This window comes from Acinonyx jubatus, chromosome D3, assembly GCF_027475565.1.
Source record: "Acinonyx jubatus isolate Ajub_Pintada_27869175 chromosome D3, VMU_Ajub_asm_v1.0, whole genome shotgun sequence".
Classification (NCBI taxonomy): domain Eukaryota; kingdom Metazoa; phylum Chordata; class Mammalia; order Carnivora; family Felidae; genus Acinonyx; species Acinonyx jubatus.
In genome coordinates this window covers 22,479,196-22,501,260 of record NC_069392.1, presented here as the reverse complement: position 1 = coordinate 22,501,260, position 22,065 = coordinate 22,479,196, and the positions used below count along the sequence as shown (strand labels likewise).

Here is a 22,065-nt window from a genome sequence, read left to right as displayed (position 1 = left end):
TTTGTTCTCTATAATTATCAGAGAGGTAGGGGGATGGGTGAAATAGGTGATGGATTTTAAGGAGTGCATTTGAAATAAAAGCTTAAATTTGTTTTATTTTTTCGAGAAAAAAGAAATCTCATTGAGAGAGGGAATACCAGCTATACTTTAAAATAAATCAATATTTAGATATTTTATTGCTTGAGAAATAGTTTGCTTTGAGAATGATTTATGGTTTAAATTTGAGTATTTGGTAGTGTTGAGAGAATGTTTCTTTTTTTTTTTTTAATGTTTTATTCTTGAGAGAGCGCGCACAAGCAGGGGAAGGGCAGAGAGAGGGGGGGAAACAGAATCTGAAGTGGGCTTGGTGCTGACAGCAGAGAGCCCAATATGGGGCTTGAACTTGGAAACTTCAAGCTCATGATCTGAGCCGAAGTCAGACACTTAGCTAACTCAGCTACCCTACGAACGTTTGTTATCTGGCTAACCTTTTGTTTGCAAAAAGAAGAATTAAAAGTATACATGAAAGAACCTATTTATAAGACAATAAACTGTGTAATTCCATTTCTATAAGGTTTAAAAAACAGACAGTGGAAGTCAGGATAATGGAATGGAAGTCAGTAGATGGTAATGGAAGTCAGAATAATGCTTATCTTGGGGCACCTGGGTGGCTCAGTCGGTTGGGCATCTGACTTCGGCTCAGGTCATGATCTCACGGTTTGTGGGTTCGAGCCCTGCGTCAGGCTCTGTGCTGACAGCTCAGAGCCTGGAGCCTGCTTGGGATTCTGTGTCTCCCTCTCTCTCTGCCCCTCCCCCTCTCAAGCTCTGTCTCTTTCTCTCTCTCTCTCTCTCTCAAAAATAAATAAACATTAAAAAAAATAAAAATAAAGTGTTCTCTCTCTTTACATTCCTATATAAAACATACATCCTAATTTAAAAAAAAAGAATAATGGTTATCTTGGTGGTGACCATAAGGGAGACTTTAGGAGTGCTGGTAATATTCTATGTCTTGATCTGGGTGATGATTTTTTTTTTTGATTTTTTTTTTTTAAGTTTATTTATTTTTGAGACAGAGAGCATGAACGGGGGAGGGTCAGAGAGAGAGGGAGACACAGAATCGTAAGCAGGCTCCAGGCTCTGAGCCATCAGCCCAGAGCCCGACGTGGGGCTCAAACTCACGGACCGCGAGATCGTGACCTGAGCTGAAGTCGGACGCTCAACCGACTGAGCCACCCAGGCGCCCCTGGGTGATGATTTTTTATTTTAACTTTTTTAAATTTTGAGAGCACGTGTGCACATGTTTGCACACGTTGGGGAGGGTCAGAGAGAGAGGGAGGGAGAGAATCCTAAGCAGGCTCTGCACTGTCAGCGCTGAGCTTGATGTGGGGCTTGAACTATGAACTGTGAGATCATGACCTGAGCTGAAATCGAGTCAGATGCTTAACTGACATAGCCACCCAGGTGCCCTTGGGTGATGATTTCATTGTTGTCTTCAGGCAACTATTTATGAGAATCATTGAGTTTTATACCTATGTGCACTTTATGTATGTTATACCTGTTTTTAAAACTTAAACCCTCTCACAAAATTTTAGTAAACATCAGTTGAACGTGTCTCCCTTTAGCTTTTTAAATTTTTCTACTTCTGTTCATAAAGAAATACACTTAATGATGAAACATTTTGCCTTTTTCAATTATGATATAAAACATACAGATACAGAGGAGTGCACAAAGAAGTGTATAGCTTAATGAATTTTAAAATGAATAAATTGGAGGGTTTTTTAAACAATGTTTATTTAAAAAAGGTTTTTTTTTTATTTTTTAATGTTTATTTTTGAGAGAGACATAGAGTGTGAGTGCAGGAGGGTCAGAGAGGGAGATACAGAATTCGAAGTAGGCTTCAGGCTCTGAGCACAGAGGCCAACCCAGGGCTGGAACTCATGAACCATGAGATCATGACTGAGCCAAAGTTAGAGGTTTAACTGACTGAGCCACCCAGGTGCCCCTAAATGTTTATTTTTGAGAGAGAGCGCGACAGTGCACCAAGTGGAGGAGGGGTGGAGTGGGGGAGGACAGAGGATCTGAAGCAGGCTCTGTGCTGACAGCAGAGAGCCGATGCGGGGCTTAAACTCGCAAACCATGAGATCATGACCTGAGCTGAATTTGTACGCTTAACTGAGTGAGCCACCCAGGCATCCCAAGGAGGGTTTTTTTTTTTGTTGTTGTTGGTTGTTTTGTTTTTGGTGTGTCATACCTGTGTCCATCAGAAGGGAAGGAGTTGATGGGGGGCCAAAATACTAGGAGCAGTCTTCTGAAATCTCAGAACCGCAGATCCTCATCTTGGCTCTGCCTTCACCTTACTATCTCTTTGGACAAGTCATTTAACTTATTTGAGCCTTAGATTTTTCTGTACAACAGGGGTAATACTTAATGTTCTTTGTAAGGTGACTCGGTGCAATTCAGGTAAAATTATAGGAACAAAGAATGGTATTACTAGATAGGTGTTTGGGGCATTGAATTTAGGTCTCTTACCTTAAAGGGCAGAATTGTGATAGATAAAGGTAAAATGATTTGTCCAAGGACACCTAGCTCATTATTATTAATTTATATCAGCTTAAAACTTTCTGAGGCTTAATGTCATGCACTATTCTAAATGATTACATGTGTATTAACTCATTTGTCTAGAATTATTCCCAGAGGTAGGTATAATTATTCTAATTTACTGATAAGATTGAGGCAAAATGAGATTAAATAACTTGCCTGGATAGTTGAGTTCTTGAACCTGAGCTCTTAACCATTTTGCTATCCTGCCTAGTTAAGTGAAAGCATTTAAAAATTTTAGGCAAATGTTAGTATCTTTCAATAATCTCTTGGAGGTTGGAGATCTTGGAGATCATGACCTGAGAAGAGATTGAGTTGGATGCTTAATGACTGAGCCACCCAGGCACCCTGAGAATAATTTGTTATGTAAATAATCTTGTAGTGTAAACTGTAAATCATTAGAATTTTCTTTAAGGAAGTAGGCAGATATACTTAATCAATGGATAAATTTGCTTATAAAACTCTAGTGCGTTAGTTCATGTTTTATGTTTTTAGTAGCTCTTGAATTGTGAGTCCTTGACTTTGTTTTATTCCTCTAAGTGGCAAAATGGTTACATAATTGGTTGATAAATAAAACATGTTTAGCTACAGAATTCCTGCTCCATTTCCTCCCTTCTCCCAAGATGGCTGGAAGTATTAATATTGGTAGCAGTAGATTCCTGTAAACAAGATATAAAACTTCTGTTTCGTGGTTTATGGTTGATTAGCTACTTGAATTAAATTACCCTCTTTGTCACTAGGTAGTGAACTTTTCTTTTTTTGCAATATGAGGCCAAGAGAAAGAGATGGGAGACCTTTTTACCTTAGAAAAGAGATTGCAGGCAATTTTTGCAAGTTAATGTTTTGAGGTTCCAATTCTGACCCTGCAGAGGACTACAGAAACCATAGGTGGTTTCACACTTTCAAGAATAGTATGTGTGTGCGTGTGTGTGTTTCTTTTGTTTAGTCTAGAATCTTAGCTTAAACCCTTTAGATTTAAATCCTATGATTGAAGTACTTGGTGTACAGAGCTATAGATTCTTGCAGGAGTGTACATTTCTTCTGAGTTAAAATATTCAGGAAACAGAATATTGTGTTTAGAACCAGGAGATACTACATTTCAAATATGATCATTTGGTAAGTGAATTATTTTGTTTGTAGGCTATCATGTTTCTAGCCTTTTTACGTGAAAATACCTACCTGGAGATGCCCAACCTTGACAGTAATGGAGATTGCAAATTAACAGTTAGTTTTCTGTGTGTGGTTGCTTGATAGGGACAAGACTTAGGCTTTTGTTTTTTCTGATACTACACTGTTGGTGATCCAAGTCTAGAATTCCAGCGTAAGGTTGCCAATATTAAAAACGTGGGAATATGGAGGTAACAACTATGGGTCCAATATTACAGATAAGATTTTAATTAGCTGTATTAGTTGCCACTTAATTTTCACTGCTGTCTTTGAAGTAGGCAGGGCAGGCCATATTGTTACTCACACTTTACAAGTGAATAAATTGTTTCACTGCTGTCAGGACTTGTCTGAAGTTGCACTGCTAGTGAATAGCTGAGTTAGAACCCAGATCTTCTGACATCAAGTTGTATATTATTTGCACTATCGTGGTTTAGTGTGGTGAATGGTGAATAAGAGCCCAGGCGTGGGTTTAAATTGTGGCTCCACCACTAGTACCTCCCTGTGATAGGCAAATTCCTTAACTTTTCTGTGCCTCAGATTTCTCAGCTTTAAAATAGGAATAATGGTGCTTAACTCTTAGTGCTTTTATGAGGATTCAGCAAGTGCTTCTAATAGTAGCTAGCCTGTAGTAAGCACTCCATATGTGCCAGTTGCAGTTGGTGCTATTATTCTTACAGTGATAACAGTAACACAGGGATCTTTCCACAGGGATCAGTGTTAGATTTGAGAGAAGGTGAATGCAAGATACTCCAAGATGGGGGCCCCGGGTAGCTCAGTCATACATCTGACTCTTGATTTTGGCTCAGGTCATGATCTCATCATGGTTTGCGGAATCAAACACCATGTCGGGCAGTGTGGAGCCTGCTTGGAATTCTCTTTCTCCCTCTCTCTGCACATCCCCCTCCATAAATTAAAAAAAAAAAAGGGGGATATTCAAAGATGATAGATTTAGTACCCAGAAGAATAAGTAGCGAGGGTAATTGATTTTGGCATAAAAATGGGGGGTGTTGGTATGTGTTTGTGTATGCTTGCACACGTCTTTTAAACATGGAAACGATTGGACATTGGACATAAGCACAAATAGAGTAAGCAGTTAGAGCTTTAGGACAGGTCTGAGGAGGATGACTAGAGCTGGAGGTAAATTTTTTAATCACCATCACAGATGATGTATGGGAAACTTTGCACCAAGGTTTAAACAACATCAAGTTGTTGTCCTCTTTTATATATGGTTCTTAGAGCTTTGTTACATAAGCATAAGAAGCTTACCATACATATTCTGTTTTTAGTAGTTACACAGAGAATAATACAGAAACTCGGCATGTATCCTTAAGGGAGTGCATCTCCTTAAAATAATAGATTACCGAGTATTTCTTGAGCTCTTTTACTATAACTCTTAAGGGCTAGGGAATTCTGAAGTGTAAGTTAGAGGATTATGCCTTTTGGTGCTTGGGTCCTTGTATGTAGATGAGGTACTTGATAATAAGATAATGTTCTTTCAAGCATTCTAATTTTTTTTTAATGTTTACTTATTTTTGAGAGAGAGAAAGAGCATGAGCGGGAGAGGAATAGAGAGAGAGGGAGACACAGAATCTGAAGCACGCTCCAGGCTCTGAGCTGTCAGCACGGAGCCCAATGCGAGGCTTGAACCCACAAACTGAGATCATGACCTGAGCCACCCAGGCGCCCCTCTTTCAAGCATTCTAAATTAAATATAAGTTGTTCGGATTTACTTGTTGGAAGGGGATATCTTTGCTTTACTGTAATAATGCTATAAAGAATTACATATTTTATATATTCTTAGAGTTTTTGAATTTGCAGTTATTGTATACTTAGATCTTTCTCCCGTGGATATTAAAGCAACTTTTCTGGGTTTTTATGGGTGCATATTTTAAATTTATACACTAAAATTCTGTGTAAGCATATCTTATTTATTTTTTAAAAATGTTATTTATTTTGAGAGCGAGAGAGCACGCATGCGTGAGTTGGGGAGGGGCAGAGAGAGTGGGAGAAAGAATCTCTAGCAGGCTCCATGTTGTCAGTGCAGAACCCGACATGGGGCTCAATCCCACAAACTCGTTAGATCATGACCTGAGCTGAAATTAAGAGTTGAACGCTCAACTGACTCAGCCACCCAGGCACCTCTGCATAAGCGTATTTAAAATTATGGTTTCTTTCTTTCTTTCCTTTTTTTTTTTTTTTTTTTTAGGTTTTATTTATTTATTTTAGAGTGCAAGAACGGGGGGGAGAGGCAGAGAGAGGGAGACAGAATCCCAAGCAGGCTTGGCACTGCTAGCACGGAGCCTGACATGGGGCTCCAACTCATGAAACTTAAGACCATGACCTGAGCCGAAATCAAGAGTCGGACGCTTAACTGACTGAGCCACCCAGGCACCCCTAAATTATGGTTTCTTAAACCTGTTACTCTGTATATATTAGCTTTATTTTTTTTTTTTCAGAGTCATTATGTAACCTTTTACTGACAAACCTGAATCAAGCTCTGAGCATCTGAAGAGTCTAGATTCATCCTGAATATTTGCTTTCAAGTTAGGGTTTAAAGTTTATAGGAAAAACTTTGGTGTCTTCTAAAGAGAACAATACATGAATATTTATCTTACTTTGTATGTCCTGAAAATGAAGTGTTATTACTGTCTATTATTTTCTTCAGAGCTAGCTAGGAAACTATTTAGTTGTATTACACGTACCACTCCTCTGTTCCCAACAGTGTTTCACCTTCTTGAAACTAAGAATTACACATTTATTTTTTGTTTTATTAATGGGTGCTTCTAAAAAGGTATAGTGGAGTAGATTTTTTTCCCTTCAGAGATACTTGATGGACCTTCAGAGAATTCTTGGATATTTCAAGCTTTTATTAACCTCAAAATACTTCAGCTCTTTTACCTGATACAGAAAAGATGAGATGAGATTTCTTCCTTGAGGGCATAAAAACTTTTAAGTGTACCTATTTGCATAAAATTTACTTAAAAACATCAGATTTTACAAGAAATTTTTGAACTCTTGCACATAAGAGAATTTTTTTTACTATGATTCTATAAAAACTCCTTTGTATTGGTTATTCATCCCTTCTCTTATTAAAACTTGTGAGTGGCTTGTTTGAATATGTCTCTGGGTCCTTTCTTTGATAAACACTTTGAGGAACTCTTTTGAAATAGTGTTTTGGCCACCATATCAACTCTACAAAAATATGGTTTCATGATAAACTCAACAAAAAGCACATTGGCAGCAGTCCAGAAGCTGACTCATTGAGGAGTAATGATAGACACTTTGAAGGGAATGGCCTATCACAGGGTCCTATTTCAAAGCTTCATGCTATGATTACATCAGTGATAGGCAGCCAAGAAATCAAGAGAGCTTGCTTGTATCTCCTGGGAATAATAGTAGGAAGGACTGAAGTAGTAGGATGCAAGTAAACCTTTTTCCTAACAATCTTGTAAAACTTGGGGATGGGAAACAAGGTGAAAATTCAGAATGGTAGTGACCTTTGTAGGGCTGCAGTGGCATTTCCTTTTTGAGCCTGGATGAAAATAGCCTTGTAGTGACTAAGGGTTAACTCAAGGAGCTCAATGCCATATCAGTTTTCTAGAGCTCAGGGAATATACTTAGCCCAGTAGTAAGCACAAGTATCATGTTCATGTCAGACACTGTAGGTACTGTTTCCTACTTGAACAGAGCAGAAGAAACCAAAGCAAGACCAGAATCAGTACAGTTTTGAGGAATGGACCCTTTGCCTACTAGCACTGCACTTTTTAGGAGTAAAAATAGTATGAAGGTAGACTTGCTTCCAAACTGTGAAATAAATATTAATTCTGATTATTTCTGTGGATTAGAATAATTGCAGCTCTATTTCTAAATCCAGTTTCATAGTCTTAAGTTTTTCTGGGTGGCAAATTAATCTTCTGTAATCACTAACAAAGATCACTTAATTGTTGACTCTGGAAATAGCGGTATGTCCTTTATGTGTTGTTCAAGGTTGTCTCAGATAAGAAAACCCCTTAATAATCTGAAAATATTTTTCAGAGATAAAGCTAAGCGAATATGCCATGGTGATAGATCAACCCATTTTTTATTGTAGTACTGTTTCTCAATATTGTTGTACATGGTAGTTCTTTCCTGTGGAATATTATGCAAGATAGCTTTTAGGAATTTGCTACATTCTTTCAAGCATAATATTTAGGAATGAAAAGTTAGTATTCAGAGTACTGTCATTTCATATGATTTTTTCTCCAGAATGTGCCTTTCAAAAGGTAAAAGTGCTTCCTTCCTTCCTTCCTTCCTTCCTTCCTTCCTTCCTTCCTTCCTTCCTTCCTTCCTTTTCTCTTTCTTTCTTTCTCTCCTTCCCTCTCTCTTTCTCCTTTCCTTTCCCTCCATCCCTCCATCCCTCCATCCCTCCATCCCTCCTTCCCTCCTTCCCTCCTTCCCTCCTTCCCTCCTTCCCTCCTTCCCTCCTTCCCTCCTTCCCTCCTTCCCTCGTTCCGTATACCTAAAGTGGGGCTGGAACTCATGACCCTGAGGTCAAGAGTCAAGAGTTGCATGCTCTTCCAGCTAGCCAGCCTGGTGCCCCGAAAATGCTTTCTTTCAGAAATAGGTTACTTTGTGATACAGAATTTGCGAATATAGATACTTTACCCCTTAGTGATCTGGGCCTGGTTTTATTGCACTGAGAGGAAAAAAAAAATCTTAGGTTCTCTTTGTGCTTCTTTTCTGCCTGTTTGGAATGGAATACTTCGGCCATTTTGTTTTTGAATTGGCCTTTTACGTGCTAGTCCTGCTTAATTTCTTACATGGTTTAAACTTGCATGTGTAAATTATTTATTAGCTAGCTTTATGACTTGAGAAGTTACCTTACCTCTTTGCACCTTAGTTTCCTTCTTTGTAAAATAGGATAATACTTGCAGGGTTGTTTTAAGAGCCCTGTGTGTGCTGGCTATTTCAATTATTATAAATAGGAACCTTAACTTCTCTCCTATACTATTTGTAGCTCCCCTTTTTTTGTAATTTATTTCATAGGCATTATGGTTGAATCCAATAGAACTTTGTTTTAAAGTATAATAAACATCACCATGTATTTAATTCTTTATCATAAATAACTATACATTTGCTACTTGTCGAAGAATTGTGTTATTTTATTCCCTCAGGTTAAGATTTGAAAGATAAGAAATTAGTAGAAAGTGAGCCCTTTTCTGTGTTCTTATAGGTACCCAGATACTACTAAATGTAGGTCATTGTTTGAATTGAATTCTGAGTATACATGCAGTTATGCAGAACAAAAACAGCTTGTATGGCACTGGAAGTACTGGAAAGATAAACCTGTAGTTGGTAGCAAACTGTGTCAGTTAAACTGAGTGATGGATCAGCAAAGAATTTGGGGCTGCAGGGTTTTATTTATAACACCATTGTTTAACAACATTGTTTTGAAATGATTAGTCTTGAAACAAAGTAATTTAAAACTTAGATATGCCAGGAAATTTGAGATTCCTTTCCACTTAAAAAATGTCTTTTAAAGAAGGAAGTGTTAACTAACAGAGAGATGTAGCTCCCTGAGTGCTGTATGAATCTTGGCTATTGCTGTGGTAATTATGATTGCCAACAATATGGGTCTTGTGTTAGCCCTTAGTTTCAGGTTTGTGTCATCACTAAGTGACTTTTAAAAATGAGATTCCTCTGTTTCTTGATAAACTCTCATATGTAAGCGCATCAAATCGAACATTTCCTTTTTTCCCCTGTCATAGGATTTTTCTGTGATTTCAGGTCATTGGTTCAGTTCCAGGGGTTAGATTTCCTTACTTTTTACATTTTTGCATTATATTTGGAGGGTTATTGCTAATTCTTAGATTGTGTCCTTAAACTAGATTTTTTGAACGTTAGGGACTCCCGCGACACTTTATTATATATACTAGCAAAAGGAGTAGGGTTTTTGAGATCTTGTATTTAATTCGAGTCAGAATAATTTACAGATAGTAGCAGGTCCTTTTAATTTATTCAGCAAGATATCTTACTCCTCATTTTCTGACGTCTTAAAGGTTGAAAACGTATAGCAGTCCTGGCCAATTTCTTTTATCTATCCCTCTTGAGTACTGATTGGCTTTTGAGCCAAAGGGCCAGTAGGCATACTCGACTGGTATTGATAAACAGATGACAGGAGCAAGCTGTCAGTTTTCTTTCAGTCTGGTGAAGCTAGCAGGAGGCAGGAGGTCTGTCTACAGTGGGAGAGAATGAGGCCAAAGAAGTTAAAGGAGTATGAGGTAAAGAGGTGGATCTGGTGGCTCTGAGCCTTTAAGGGTCCTACTGCCTGAAGTTCATTCTTGACGTTTCAATATCCTGTGAACCAGTCAGTTCTGATTTTAAGTTAGCTTGGGTTTCTTTCACTTACAATTGAGAGTTCTGACTAATATATCTAATATTAGTCTAAGACTGTTTCTGGAGTGACCTTCTAAGTATTTGAAGGTAGTTTGGACTTTAATCTCAGGGTAAACGTTCTATATGCATAGGTAAACTCAGCCCATAGTGGAATGAAAATAAGTCTCTTGCCATTTTTAGTGGGGTCTTTGCTTAGAGGGAAATGTGTTTATGATGAATATAGAATGGATCCGTATTCTTTGCCAACCATTTATACCTATACAGTGTAGAAGTTTCCTTTAAAGAAATTATCACCTTAATAAATAGAAGAGCAAAGATGTCTCAGATTGTAATCATTTCACTGATTAGGCATAAATATCCTCTTTATTGTTTTCTCACAAAGCAGCTATGAGTAAGGTTGATGTGATTAATGAGGTATCAAGAGAAGCTTTTTTGTCTTGCTTTTTAATAAGCTGTTGGCATTATGTTGTCTTCCAAAATTTGGCTCTTTTATTTCGTGACTATATTACTTGTGTTTAACATGTTAGGTGAGAATAAAAGGTGAGTACTCAAAACTTTGTTTCAGAATTATTGTTTTGGAAGTCTTTGATTACTAGAGTTAATGTGCAGGAGCTGCAGTGAACATGCAGAACTTTAAAATATTCCAGTCCCAAAATAAACTTGATCATTGGCAAGAGTGTGGTAAGCCAAGTATTTGAGATGTCTGTGCTGCACTATCCAACTTTTAGTTTAATCTGTTTTAGCTGGCTTGCCCTATGTAACTTGAAACTTCCTTTAAGGCTTCATTGTGGGTTAAATGCAGTTCATGGAGTGCCGACAGAAGGGTCTTAGTTATACAGATCTCTTTGTCATCCCTAAAGCATACCTTCTGAGTTTAGATTTCAGTGTAATGGTCTGTATTCCCAAACATGGTTCCACTAGTTACGATGGTACTTACTCCAAGACTTAGGAAAAGTATTTGCTTTACTCAGAGCACGTGTGTATGGTTCTTACTTTTTTTTGCTGCAAAATGGGGAAAAATTAGCTTTATTGAAGCATAATTTGCACAAAGTAAACTTCACCGATCTTTAACGCATATAATTTGGGTTTTGCTAAATGTAAAAAGTCATATAACCACTATTTCTGTCACCTCAAAAAGGGCACCCCTTGTGCCATTAATGGTCACTCCCCTTTCCTGTCTCTGGCAGTTACTGATCACTTTCTGTATCTATAATTTTGCCTAGAATGTCATATAAATAGAATCCTATAGTATGCACTATTTTGTGTCTGCCCTAGTTCACTTAGCATAATGCTTTGAGATTCATCCCTGTTTTTAAAAGTAGTAGGTTGTATTTAATTGCTAAATAATATTTCTTTGGATATTCCACAGTTTATTTCCTAGTTGATGGGATATTTGGGTTTCTTGTTTTTGGCTGTTATGAATAAAATTCCTGTAAATATGTACATACAGGTTTTTGTATGGGCATGTATTTTCATTTCTCTAGGTTAAATACCTAGGAGTAGAAATTGCAGGATTGTATAGTAAACCTATGCTTATAACTTTATAAGAAAACTGCCAAACTGGGGCACCTAGGTGGCTTAGTCGGTTAAGCATGCAATTCTTGATTTCAGCTTAAGTCTTGAGATTGAGCCCTGTATCAGGTTCCCTGCTGGGTGTGGAGCCTGTTTAAGATTCTCTCTCTCCCTCTCCCCCTCCCCTGCTCATGCTTGCTGTCAAAAAACAAACAAAAACCAACCACCAACACCCCCCCCAAAAACTAAAAAAACGCTGCCAAATATTTTTCCAAAGTTGCTGTACTGCTTCCCACCAGTAGTGTATGAGAATTCCAGGAGATCAGCATCCTTGTTAACACTTGGTATTGTCAGTCTTTATTAATTTTAACCATTCTTGTGGGTCTCTAGTGATATATTATTGTATTATTGTGTAATTTCCACATGATCATCTTTTTTATGTGCCTATTTGCCATTCACTTATTTTCTTCATTGAAGTGTCCTTTGACATCTTTTGCCCATTTAAGAAAATAAAGTGGCTTTTTGTTTACTGTTAAGTTATATATTCTGGCTATGAGTCCTTGTTCACAGGTTTTATAAATCACATGTTCTTGTAGTTTGTGGTTTGCCTTTTCATTTTTTCTTAACAGTATCTTTCAAAGATCAACGAACTTTTATGAAGTCTAAGTTACTGGTTTACTTTTTCCTTGATACCTAACACCCTTTGTATCTACCTAAGGAAACTTCTCTAAACAAAAGGTCACTAATATTAAATTTTCTTCAGGAATTTTTATGGTTTTATGTTCTACATTTAGGTCTGTGAAACACTTCAAGGTAAAGTCTGTTTAATGAATGAAGTAAGGGTTGAGGTTCTTTTTGTATATAGGTATCTAAATTTTCTCTAATGTGTTAGCTGCATCCCACAAATTGACATATTATGTAATTCCATTTAGTTTGAAATATTTTCCTATTTCATTTTGGCTGTGGATCATTAAAAAAAATTTTTTTTAATGTTTGTTTATTTTTGAGCGAGAGGGAGAGTGCCGGAGGAGCAGAGAGAGAGAGGGAGACACAGAATCTGAAGTAGACTCCAGGCTCTGTGCTGTCAGCACAGAACGCGAACTCACTCGCTTGCGAACTCGTTCGCTTGTGAACTCACTCACACTGAACCACAAGATCATGACCTGAGATGAAGTTGGACACTTAACTGACTTAGCCACCCAGGTGCCCCTGGCTATGGATTATTTACAAATGTATTGTTCATTTAACAAATATTTGGGGTTTTACGTATTGTTACTGATTTCTAACTTAATACCATTGTGGTCAGAGAACAGATACAAGATTTCAGTCTTTTGAATTTGAAATTTGTTTTATGGTGAGGCATATCAGGGTGAATATTCTTTGTGTCCTGGGAAAGAAAGTGTATCCTGCTGTAGATATTAATTATTGGTTGATAGTATCATTAGAGTCTTTTATATAGTTACATATTTTTTGTCTGCTTCTATTACTGAAAGAGGAGTGCTGAAATCTTTTTTTCAACGTTTATTTATTTTTGGGACAGAGAGAGACAGAGCATGAACGGGGGAGGGGCAGAGAGAGAGGGAGACACAGAATCGGAAACAGGCTCCAGGCTCTGAGCCATCAGCCCAGAGCCTGACGCGGGGCTCGAACTCACGGACCGCGAGATCGTGACCTGGCTGAAGTCGGACGCTTAACCGACTGCGCCACCCAGGCGCCCCTGAGGAGTGCTGAAATCTTAAACTACATTTGGGGATTCAGTTTTCTCAGTTTTTACTTGCTATATTTTGAAGTTCTGTTTTTAGGTGCATACATATTTTAGGGTTGTTAGGTCTTCTCAGTAAATTTACCCTTCTATCATAAATGACTTGTTCCCCTTTATCTTGGTAATATTTGCTGTCTCTAAGATGACTTTGGCATAAATATAGCTCTTGTAACTTTTTTATGACTAGTATTTGCATGTTGTATCTCTTTCCGTCCTTTTACTTTCAGTCTGTGTCTTTATATTTACAGTATGTTTTTTATAGTTAACATATAATTAGGTATTGATTTTTAAATTTAGTTTGACTATCTCTTTTATTTTTTTTTTTTTTTTTAGTTTTTAAAAATTAAAAAATATTTTAACGTTCTTCAGAGAGAGAGCGCTAGCAGGGGAGGGGCAGAGAGAGAGGGAGACGCAGAATGTGAAGCAGGCTCTAGGCTCTGAGCTGTCAGCACAGAGCCTAATGTGGGACTCCCAACTCAAGAACTGTGAGATCATGACCTGAGCTGAAGTCGGATGGTTAACTGACTGAGCCATCTAGGCGCCTGAGTATCTCTGTCTTTTAATTAGCGTCTTTACAAAGATCCATTAACATTTAATGTAAATATTGATATGGTTAGGATTAAGTCTGCCATCTTGCTATTTGTTTTCTATTGTGGGGATCTACTTGGACCTTCAGAATTGATAAAGACTATTTATTAATAAGTATAGTTGATAACACAGTATTATGTTAGTTTCAGGTATAGTCTACAACTTTATTTTATTTTATGTCATGTTTTAAAGTTTGAGAAAGAGTGTGCATGCACGTGAGCGAGAGAGTTGCAAAGAGAGAGGGGGGAGAGAGAATCCCAAACAGGCATAGAACCTGACGCAGGGCTCGAACTCACAAACTATGAGATCATGCCTGAGCCGAAACCAAAAGTCAGATGCTTAACTGATAGAGCCGCCCAGGTGTCCTAAGATTATTTTAAACTGAAGGTATTTGATATTTAGCAGATGCAGAAAGAAGCTCTTTTGGAGCTTCTCTTAACTCTCTAAAAGCAAAATCTTTTGGGAATGAGACTTCTGTGAATGCCCTTCCCAGGGAATATTTATGGCCATAAAGAAAAAAAAAAGGATAAGACTTCTCCCATCCCTGCAAAAACAGACATTATCACAGACTTATTTATCTTCTGTTTATTTCCCTAGAAACCCATTTGTTCTTATACAGAAGCCTTTTCAGTTCCTCCCTCTACTATTGCATTAAGTATATAAGGCCTCTTCTTTAGCTGTTTAGAGAGTCACCATTTTTGTGTGTTCATATACATATGAATAAATTTTCTCCTTCTTTGCCTCCATTTTCAGTTTAACTTGGAGGCCTTCAATTTTGAACCTGGGAGAGCAGAGGAAAAGATTTTTCTCCCTGACAGTATTCATCTCCTTTATTCTTTTTTTTTTTCTTTTTTAAGTTTATTTATTTATTTTGAGAGAGAATCCTGAGGAGGCTCCACACTGCCAGCACAGAGCCTACTGTGGGGCTCAAACTGATGAACTGTGAGATCATGACCTGAATCAAAACAGTCGGATGCTTAACCAACTGAGCTATCCAGGTGACCCACTTCTGTTCTGTTCTTTAAATTAAAAAAAATTTTTTTAAAAAAGTAATCCGTGTAACCAAAATGGGTCTTGAACGCATGATCCTGAGATCAAGAGTTGCATGCTTCACCAACTGAGCCAGCCAGGCACCTTGCACTGTCTCATCTATTGTTAATTTTTTCTTTTCTTGACATTTTTTGGATTAAGTATTTTGTGATATTTACTTTATCTTCTGCATTAGCATATTGACTGTACTTATTTATTCCCCTAGCTGCTGTAGGGATTTTAGTAAGCACTTTTAACTTAGCAAATACCTTCAAATAATACTATACTATTTGATATGTAATAAAAGAGTCTTATGGCAGTATAATTCCATTTTCTCCTCCTCTTGGTCTTTATGCTATTGTCATACTTTTTTTAAATTAAAAAAAATTTTTTTAATGTTCATTTATTTTTGAGACAGAGACAGAGCATGAGCGGGGGAGGGGCAGAGAGAGAGGGAGACACAGAATCCGAGGCAGGCTCCAGGCTCTGAGCCATCAGCACAGAGCCCGATGCGGGGCTCAAACTCATCAACTGCAAGATAATGACCTGAGCCACGGGGCTCAAACTCATCAACTGCAAGATAATGACCTGAGCTGAAGGCGGATGCTCAACCGACTGAGCCACCCAGGCACCCCTGTCATACATTTTTTACTAGGTGTGTTATAAAACCCATAATTCATTGTTATGTTTGCTTTAAAAAAATCTTTTATTTTTATTCAAAAAAATTTATTTATTTATTTATTTTGAGAGAGACAGAGACAGTGTGACTAGGGGAGGGGCAGAGAGAGAAAATCCCAAGCAGGCTCCTCACTGTCAATGCAGAGCCCGACACGGGGCTCAAACTCACAAAACCGTGAGATCATGACCTGAGCTGAAACCAGGAGTCGGATGCTTACTGAGCCACCCAGGCACCCCTAAAATATCTTTTAAAGAGGAAAAGATATTTTATATTTATCCAAATTCTTCAAGCCTTGTTTTTATTTAGACCTGTGTTAGGGTAAGCCAAAAGAGGAAGGAGTCTTTGTCCTAGGGCGAGTTGAGCTCTGCTAATGTCTTCTCAACTGATTGCTCTTTAGTGTTCAGTAAGGTCTCTCTCCTGTGGTCTGTCAGAATCAGAGGTCTGTGAACTCCAGTGGTAGTTATGTTTAATAGTACCTAAGAACCATTAGGTAATGAGCAACTACTTATTTGCCCGCTCATGTACAGCTTAGTTTAGTAAAGACACAAGAATGCCGTAGAGGTTATAGCTGCCTTGGCCTTTTGAAAATTATGTTTGAGTTTCTGTTGCGTTTTCTGCTCAGCGTGGATTCCCCCTTTTTGGCCAGGGTGTGAAAAGTGCTTTGGGGCAAAAAGTTTAGGTAGTCATAGATCTCAGATGATTTGTCTCCCTTCTGTCAAGGGTCACAGTTCTGAGCCAAGAACTGTTTTATACATTATGTCCAGTTGGTTATGGTGGGAGGGCTAGTCCCAAACCAGTTACTCCATCGTGGCTAGACTGATATTTTAGAAACGCAAGATTCTGTATGATAAAAGCTATTATACAGGGGTGCCTGGCTGGGTCAGTCTGTAGAGCATGCAACTCTTGATCTTGGGGTTGTGAGTTTAAGCCCCAAGTTGGTGTAGATTACTCAAAAAAAACAAAAAAACAAAAAACAAAAAACCCAAAACAAAAACTATTACAGCCTTTGACCACATTAATATATTGCATTTTGCAGGCAACCTTTTGCAGCAGCTGTCTTGGCTTAGCCAATATCCATGTTCTAATTATTCATTACAAGATTTTATGTAAATTAAGAAATGTTTCGTCTTTATAATAGGATTGTAAATAGTACCCTGATCTACTACTTTACCATTTGCTTCCTAATGCCTACAATTGCTAGCTGGAACTGTCTCACTGGCCACTGTAACTACAGTAGTTTGAGCTTTAAGATACAAAGTCACTAATTAATTATGGATTCTGCTCTTGTTCTATAATATCCTAACACTTGCAGTGAAGGATTTTGTATTGGCTTCTAGGAGCTGGTATTCATTAGAATATGGGAATAATTAAGAGGATTAGCCTCTTAAAAACCCACTTTAACATTAGAAAAGGGAAGGTGATTTTAAGTGACTATTTTTTCATATGAAGGAGGCATTAAAATTTTTATGTGTATTGCTTAAAGGAAAAATTGTATGGCTAACGGTATCCTTTGTAGTTGGGTTATTGTTTAAGATTACAGACTTCAGTTTTGTTTTCTTAGTAATATTTTTTTCCCCACTCCTCATCGCTAAAGGAAAATGACCCTTTATGAGATTTAAAAATTTGTACTGTATTGGGATTTGTGTTAAAAGTTGCAACACATACTAGTAGACTTTATAATCATAATGTGTAATTTCTGTGTAACTTTCACCAAAATTGGGGCAGCTGGCTGCCTCAGTTGGAAGATCGTGGAGTTCTTTTTTTATTAATTTTTTTTTTTTTTTCATTTTAGAGAGTGCAAGCAGGGGAGGAGGGGCAGAGGAAGAGAAAGAGAGAATCCTAAGGAGGCTCCATGTTTTGGCATGGGGCTCAATCCCACCACCCTGGGATCACGACCTGAGCAGAAAATTGAGTCAGATGCTCAACTGACTGAGCCACTCAGGTATCTGAGCATGTAACTTTTGATCTCACGGTCATGAGTTTGAACCCTGTGTTGGGTGTACAGATTACTTAAAAAAACAGTTTTCACCAAAAGTGGACCATCTTTGTTTACTAGAATCTTTATTTCACTGGAACAAATCTTTGTGCCAAATTTGGCACCATTTAAATAAGAATAGTGCTAGCATCTAATTAAAAACATTTTTTTTTAATGTTTTTTATTTTTGAGAGAGAGAGAGGGAGGGAGGGAGAGGGAGGGACAGAGCATGAGCAGGGGAGGGCCAGAGAGAGAAGGAGACACAGAATCTGAAGCAGGTTCCAGGCTCTGACTTGTTAGCACAGAGCCCAGTGCAGGACTCAAACTCATGAACTGTGAGATCATGACCTGAGCCAAAGTCAGATGCTCAACTGACTGAGCCACCCAGGCACCCCTAATTTTGTTAATGTTTATTTTTGAGAGAGAGAGAGGCGGAGGGGCAGAAAGAAAGGGAGACACAGAATCTGAATCAGGCTCCAGGCTCTGAGCTGTCAGCACAGAGCCCAATGTGGGGCTTGGACTCACAGACTGTAGGATCATGACTTGAGCTGAAGTCACACACTTAACTGACTGAGCCACCCAGGCGTCGCAAGAATAGTGCTAGCATGTAAATATTGACAAAAGATGTAGTACTTTCCCTGCATTAAAATTTTTTTTTTAAATGTTTGTTTATTTTTGAGAGCAAGAGAGAGCCAGAACATGAATGGGAGAGGGCAGAGAGAGGGAGACACGGAATCCGAAGCAGGCTCCAGCCTTGAGCTGTCAGCACAGCCTAACGTAGGGCTTGAACTCGCAGATTTGAGCTGAAGTCATGACCTGAGCTGAAGTCCGATGCCCAACCGAGTGAACCACCCAAGCGCCCCCCCCATTTTTTTTAAGTTTATTTATTTTGATAGAGCACATGAATGGGGGAGGGGCAGAGAAAGAATCGTAAGTAGGCTTTGCACTGCCAGCGCAGAGTCCAGTGTGGGGCTTGAACCCACAAACTGTGAGATCATGAGCTGAAGTCAAGAGCCGGTTGCTTAACTGACGGAGCCACCCAGGTGCCCCTCCCCTTATTTTATTTTCATCATTACTACTAGGTAACTTAGATAGAAGGTTATAAAAATATTGTGCATTTATTTAGTACCTGTTGTTTGCTTTCATTTTATAGCTTTTTTGTGTCCATGATACAAAATTTTAAAAGTTATTTTATTTTTTAATACGTATATTTTAAATTCTATCAGGAAAGGTCATTTTATTATAAATATATAATATATTACAGAGAGTGTGTGCCAGGGAGAGGGGCAAAGGGAGAGAGAATAGAATCCTAAGCAGGCTCCATGCTCAGCACAGAGCTCCACATGAGGCTCCATCCCATGACCCTGGGATTGTGACTTGAGCTGAAATCAAGAGTTGGATAGGCAACCAACTGAGCCACCCAGGTGCTTCATCCATGATATGTGTGTGTAAGTAAGATCTTTGTGTAGCTTGAAGATCTTATGAGTAAACGGTATTTGCTAATCATTAAATGAGATTTGAATAGCTAGTAAGGGATCACTTTACATAAGGAAGTTGCCTGTCTTGAAATTGTAAAATACTTTTCTAAAATCTTCAAATATCTTATGTTGTTAATGCAGAGAGTTTAAGTATTTAATTTAGAAAAGGTTAGTAACTGCTCGTGTTATCTGGCATGAGATGAACCTGGAAGGGAAGTGTTGAGCATTATCTGTACTTGTGCTGTTTACAACGTTAAGAGATATATATAGTTCTTACACTAGTCTACCAGTGTATGCCAGAATAAGGATTTATTTTATACGTATATTGAGAAATAAGTCCATGATGTTAATTGAGCATCTCATTTATTTATTTATTTATTTATTTATTTATTTATTTATTTATTTTAATGTTTATTTATTTTTGAGACAGAGAGAGACAGAGCATGAACGGGGAGGGTCAGAGAGAGGGAGACACAGAATCTGAAACAGGCTCCAGGCTCTGAGCTGTCAGCACAGAGCCTGACGCGGGGCTCGAACTCAGGGACCGCGAGATCATGACCTGAGCTGAAGTCGGCTGCTCAACCGACTGAGCCACCCAGGCGCCCCAATTGAGCATCTCTAAATTGGTTGTATAATTTAAAATAACTTCCATGTATTCTAATTAATTTTGAACTTCAAAATTTTCATTTTGGTAACAGGCAAGAGCTCTCTGAGACATTTCCTGTGCCTTGAAACCTTGTCCTCTTTTATAGTTTTACCTGCTTCCTTTACATGATTTGGCTTAGATGTATTAATACAATATTTACCAAGTGCCACCTATGTACTAGACACTGTTATGCCCTAGGCATTGTGGATGCAGTAGTGAGCAAGATTATGTGGACTCTGACTTCAGTACAGTTTATGGCCTACACAAGAAAAGGAATAGGCATAGGAGCCTACGGAATTACTCATGTATAAGTTGGCTTTCTTGAATCAAGTGGGTAAAAAATATGCTGAATAGTTATGATAGTCTTCTTCTTTTTTGGTACACTGGGGGTTTTACCAGAATCTCTATGAAAATTCTCAATCAGCTATTAGTTAGTTAAATTAAAAAAGAAAATCAACTGTTAATTTAGAGGGAGGATACCTGGGCACTTGGGTGGCTCAGGCACTTAAGCATCAGACTCTTGATTTCAGCTCAGGTCATGATCTCACAGTTCCTGAGATGGAACCCCACATCAGGTGCTGTGCTGACAGCACAGAACCTGTTTGAGATTCTTTCTCTCACTTTGTCTCTGCGCCCTCTCTCAAAATAAACAAACATTTAACAAAAATAAAGGGAGCATATGTCACTTGTTAAGAGTAAAGGGAATTTAAGAACAAAATACTGCTGGTTGTGGATTCTGTTTTTTTAAATTCAAGTTTATTTATTTTGAGAGAGGGAGTTACAAGGGGGGAAGGGACAGAGAGAGAATCCCAAGCAGGCTCTGCACTGTGAGTGCAGAGCCAGACACTCTGACAGCTTGATCTCACCATCAGTGAGCCGATGAACCCTGAACCTATATCAGGAGTCAGAGGGCTTAGCCGCCTGAGCCACGTAGGCGCCCCCTGGTTGTGGATACTAAAGGGTAGAGGTACACAATATTGTTTGCCTTTAAGAGTACAGAGAAAGTATTGTCTATATGTTCAGTTGAATTATTTCTTTCCTCCCCATAAGAGACCTTTTAGTATCAGGCTAAAATCTAAAATTATAGCTCTCAATGTCATATCATATGACTACATTGTTTTGCTAGTAGTCACTGGGTCATTAATTGTTTCCTCATTTTATATGTCCTGTTTTTTTGTGTTTTTTTGTTTTCTTTTTTCCTGGGGGAGGAAAAACGTTTTCTCTAGGCCTCACTTCTTTTTTTTTTTCCTTTTTTTAAAAGTAGGCTTCCATACCCAACGTGGGGCACAAATTCAACAATCCCAAGATCAAGAGTTGCATTTTATACAGACTGAGCCATCCAGGCTCCCCAGGCCCCACGTCTTACTAGTTCTTTTGTAGGTTGGATTTTTATTTAATACCAAAAGTATACATATTTAGAAGTAAGTGGCATTCTGGAATGCCTGGCTGGCTCAGTCAGTAGAGCACGAGAGGCTAGATCCTCAGAGTCCTGAGTTCCAGCCTCACTTTGGGTGTGGTCTACTTAAAAAAAAGGGGTGGGGGTGCTTGGGTGGCTCAGTTGATTACATGTCTGACTTGGGCTCAGGTCATGATCTCGGGTTGGTGAGTTTGAGCCCCATATCGAGCTGCTGTCAGCATGGAGCCCATTTAGGATCTTCTGTCTCCTCTCTGTTCCTCCCCTGCTCATGCATGTGCTCTCTCAAAGGTAAACTATTAAAAAAATGAGGGGCGCCTGGGTGGCTCAGTCAGTTGAGCGTCCAACTTCGGCTCAGGTCATGATCTCACAGCTTGTGAGTTCGAGTCCCACTTTGGGCTCTGTGCTGACAGCTCAGAGCCTGGAGCCTGCTTCGGGTTCTGTGTCTCCCTCTCTCTGCCCCTCCCCTGCTCATGCTCTGTCTCTGTCTCTCAAAAATAAACATCCAAAAAGAAAAATGAAAAAAAAATTCTGTCTTGGCATGGATTTCTCACTGATAACATTTGGCAAAGTGGTTTAAACTGCCCAATTTTATAAACGTTGAAAGCAAAAGCTAGCCATGAAGGGAGGTTTTCTTATAAAAAAGTTAATAAAATTGTAAAGTTGTGATACATGCCCTATAAGACATTTGCCTCTTGAAATTTAATAAGTATTTCTAGTCTATTAATTTCTATTTACCTTTGGGCATGTTTCTAGTCCTGGTTTTAATTTGTAAGAAATATTTTTCTAGATTAAATTCAACCCAGTATAATTATGTTTGTATTTCAGGTATCTAACTTTGTTAGGTTATCAGGTAATGACTG

General features: G+C 38.4%; 1 protein-coding gene across 12 annotated transcripts in view; it reads left to right on the top strand.

The window, feature by feature from the left end:
* Nucleotides 1-22,065, top strand: part of MTMR3 (myotubularin related protein 3) — a 144,391-nt gene that overhangs the window by 16,622 nt on the left and 105,704 nt on the right. Inside the window, exon 2 of one of the 12 annotated variants that reach the window (XM_053205873.1) lies at nucleotides 14,839-14,979. The exons of the other annotated variants lie outside the window; for them this stretch is intronic. The gene's annotated coding sequence lies outside the window, so the exon portion shown is untranslated. The remainder of the gene's footprint in view (nucleotides 1-14,838; nucleotides 14,980-22,065) is intronic. 12 annotated transcript variants of the gene reach the window in all.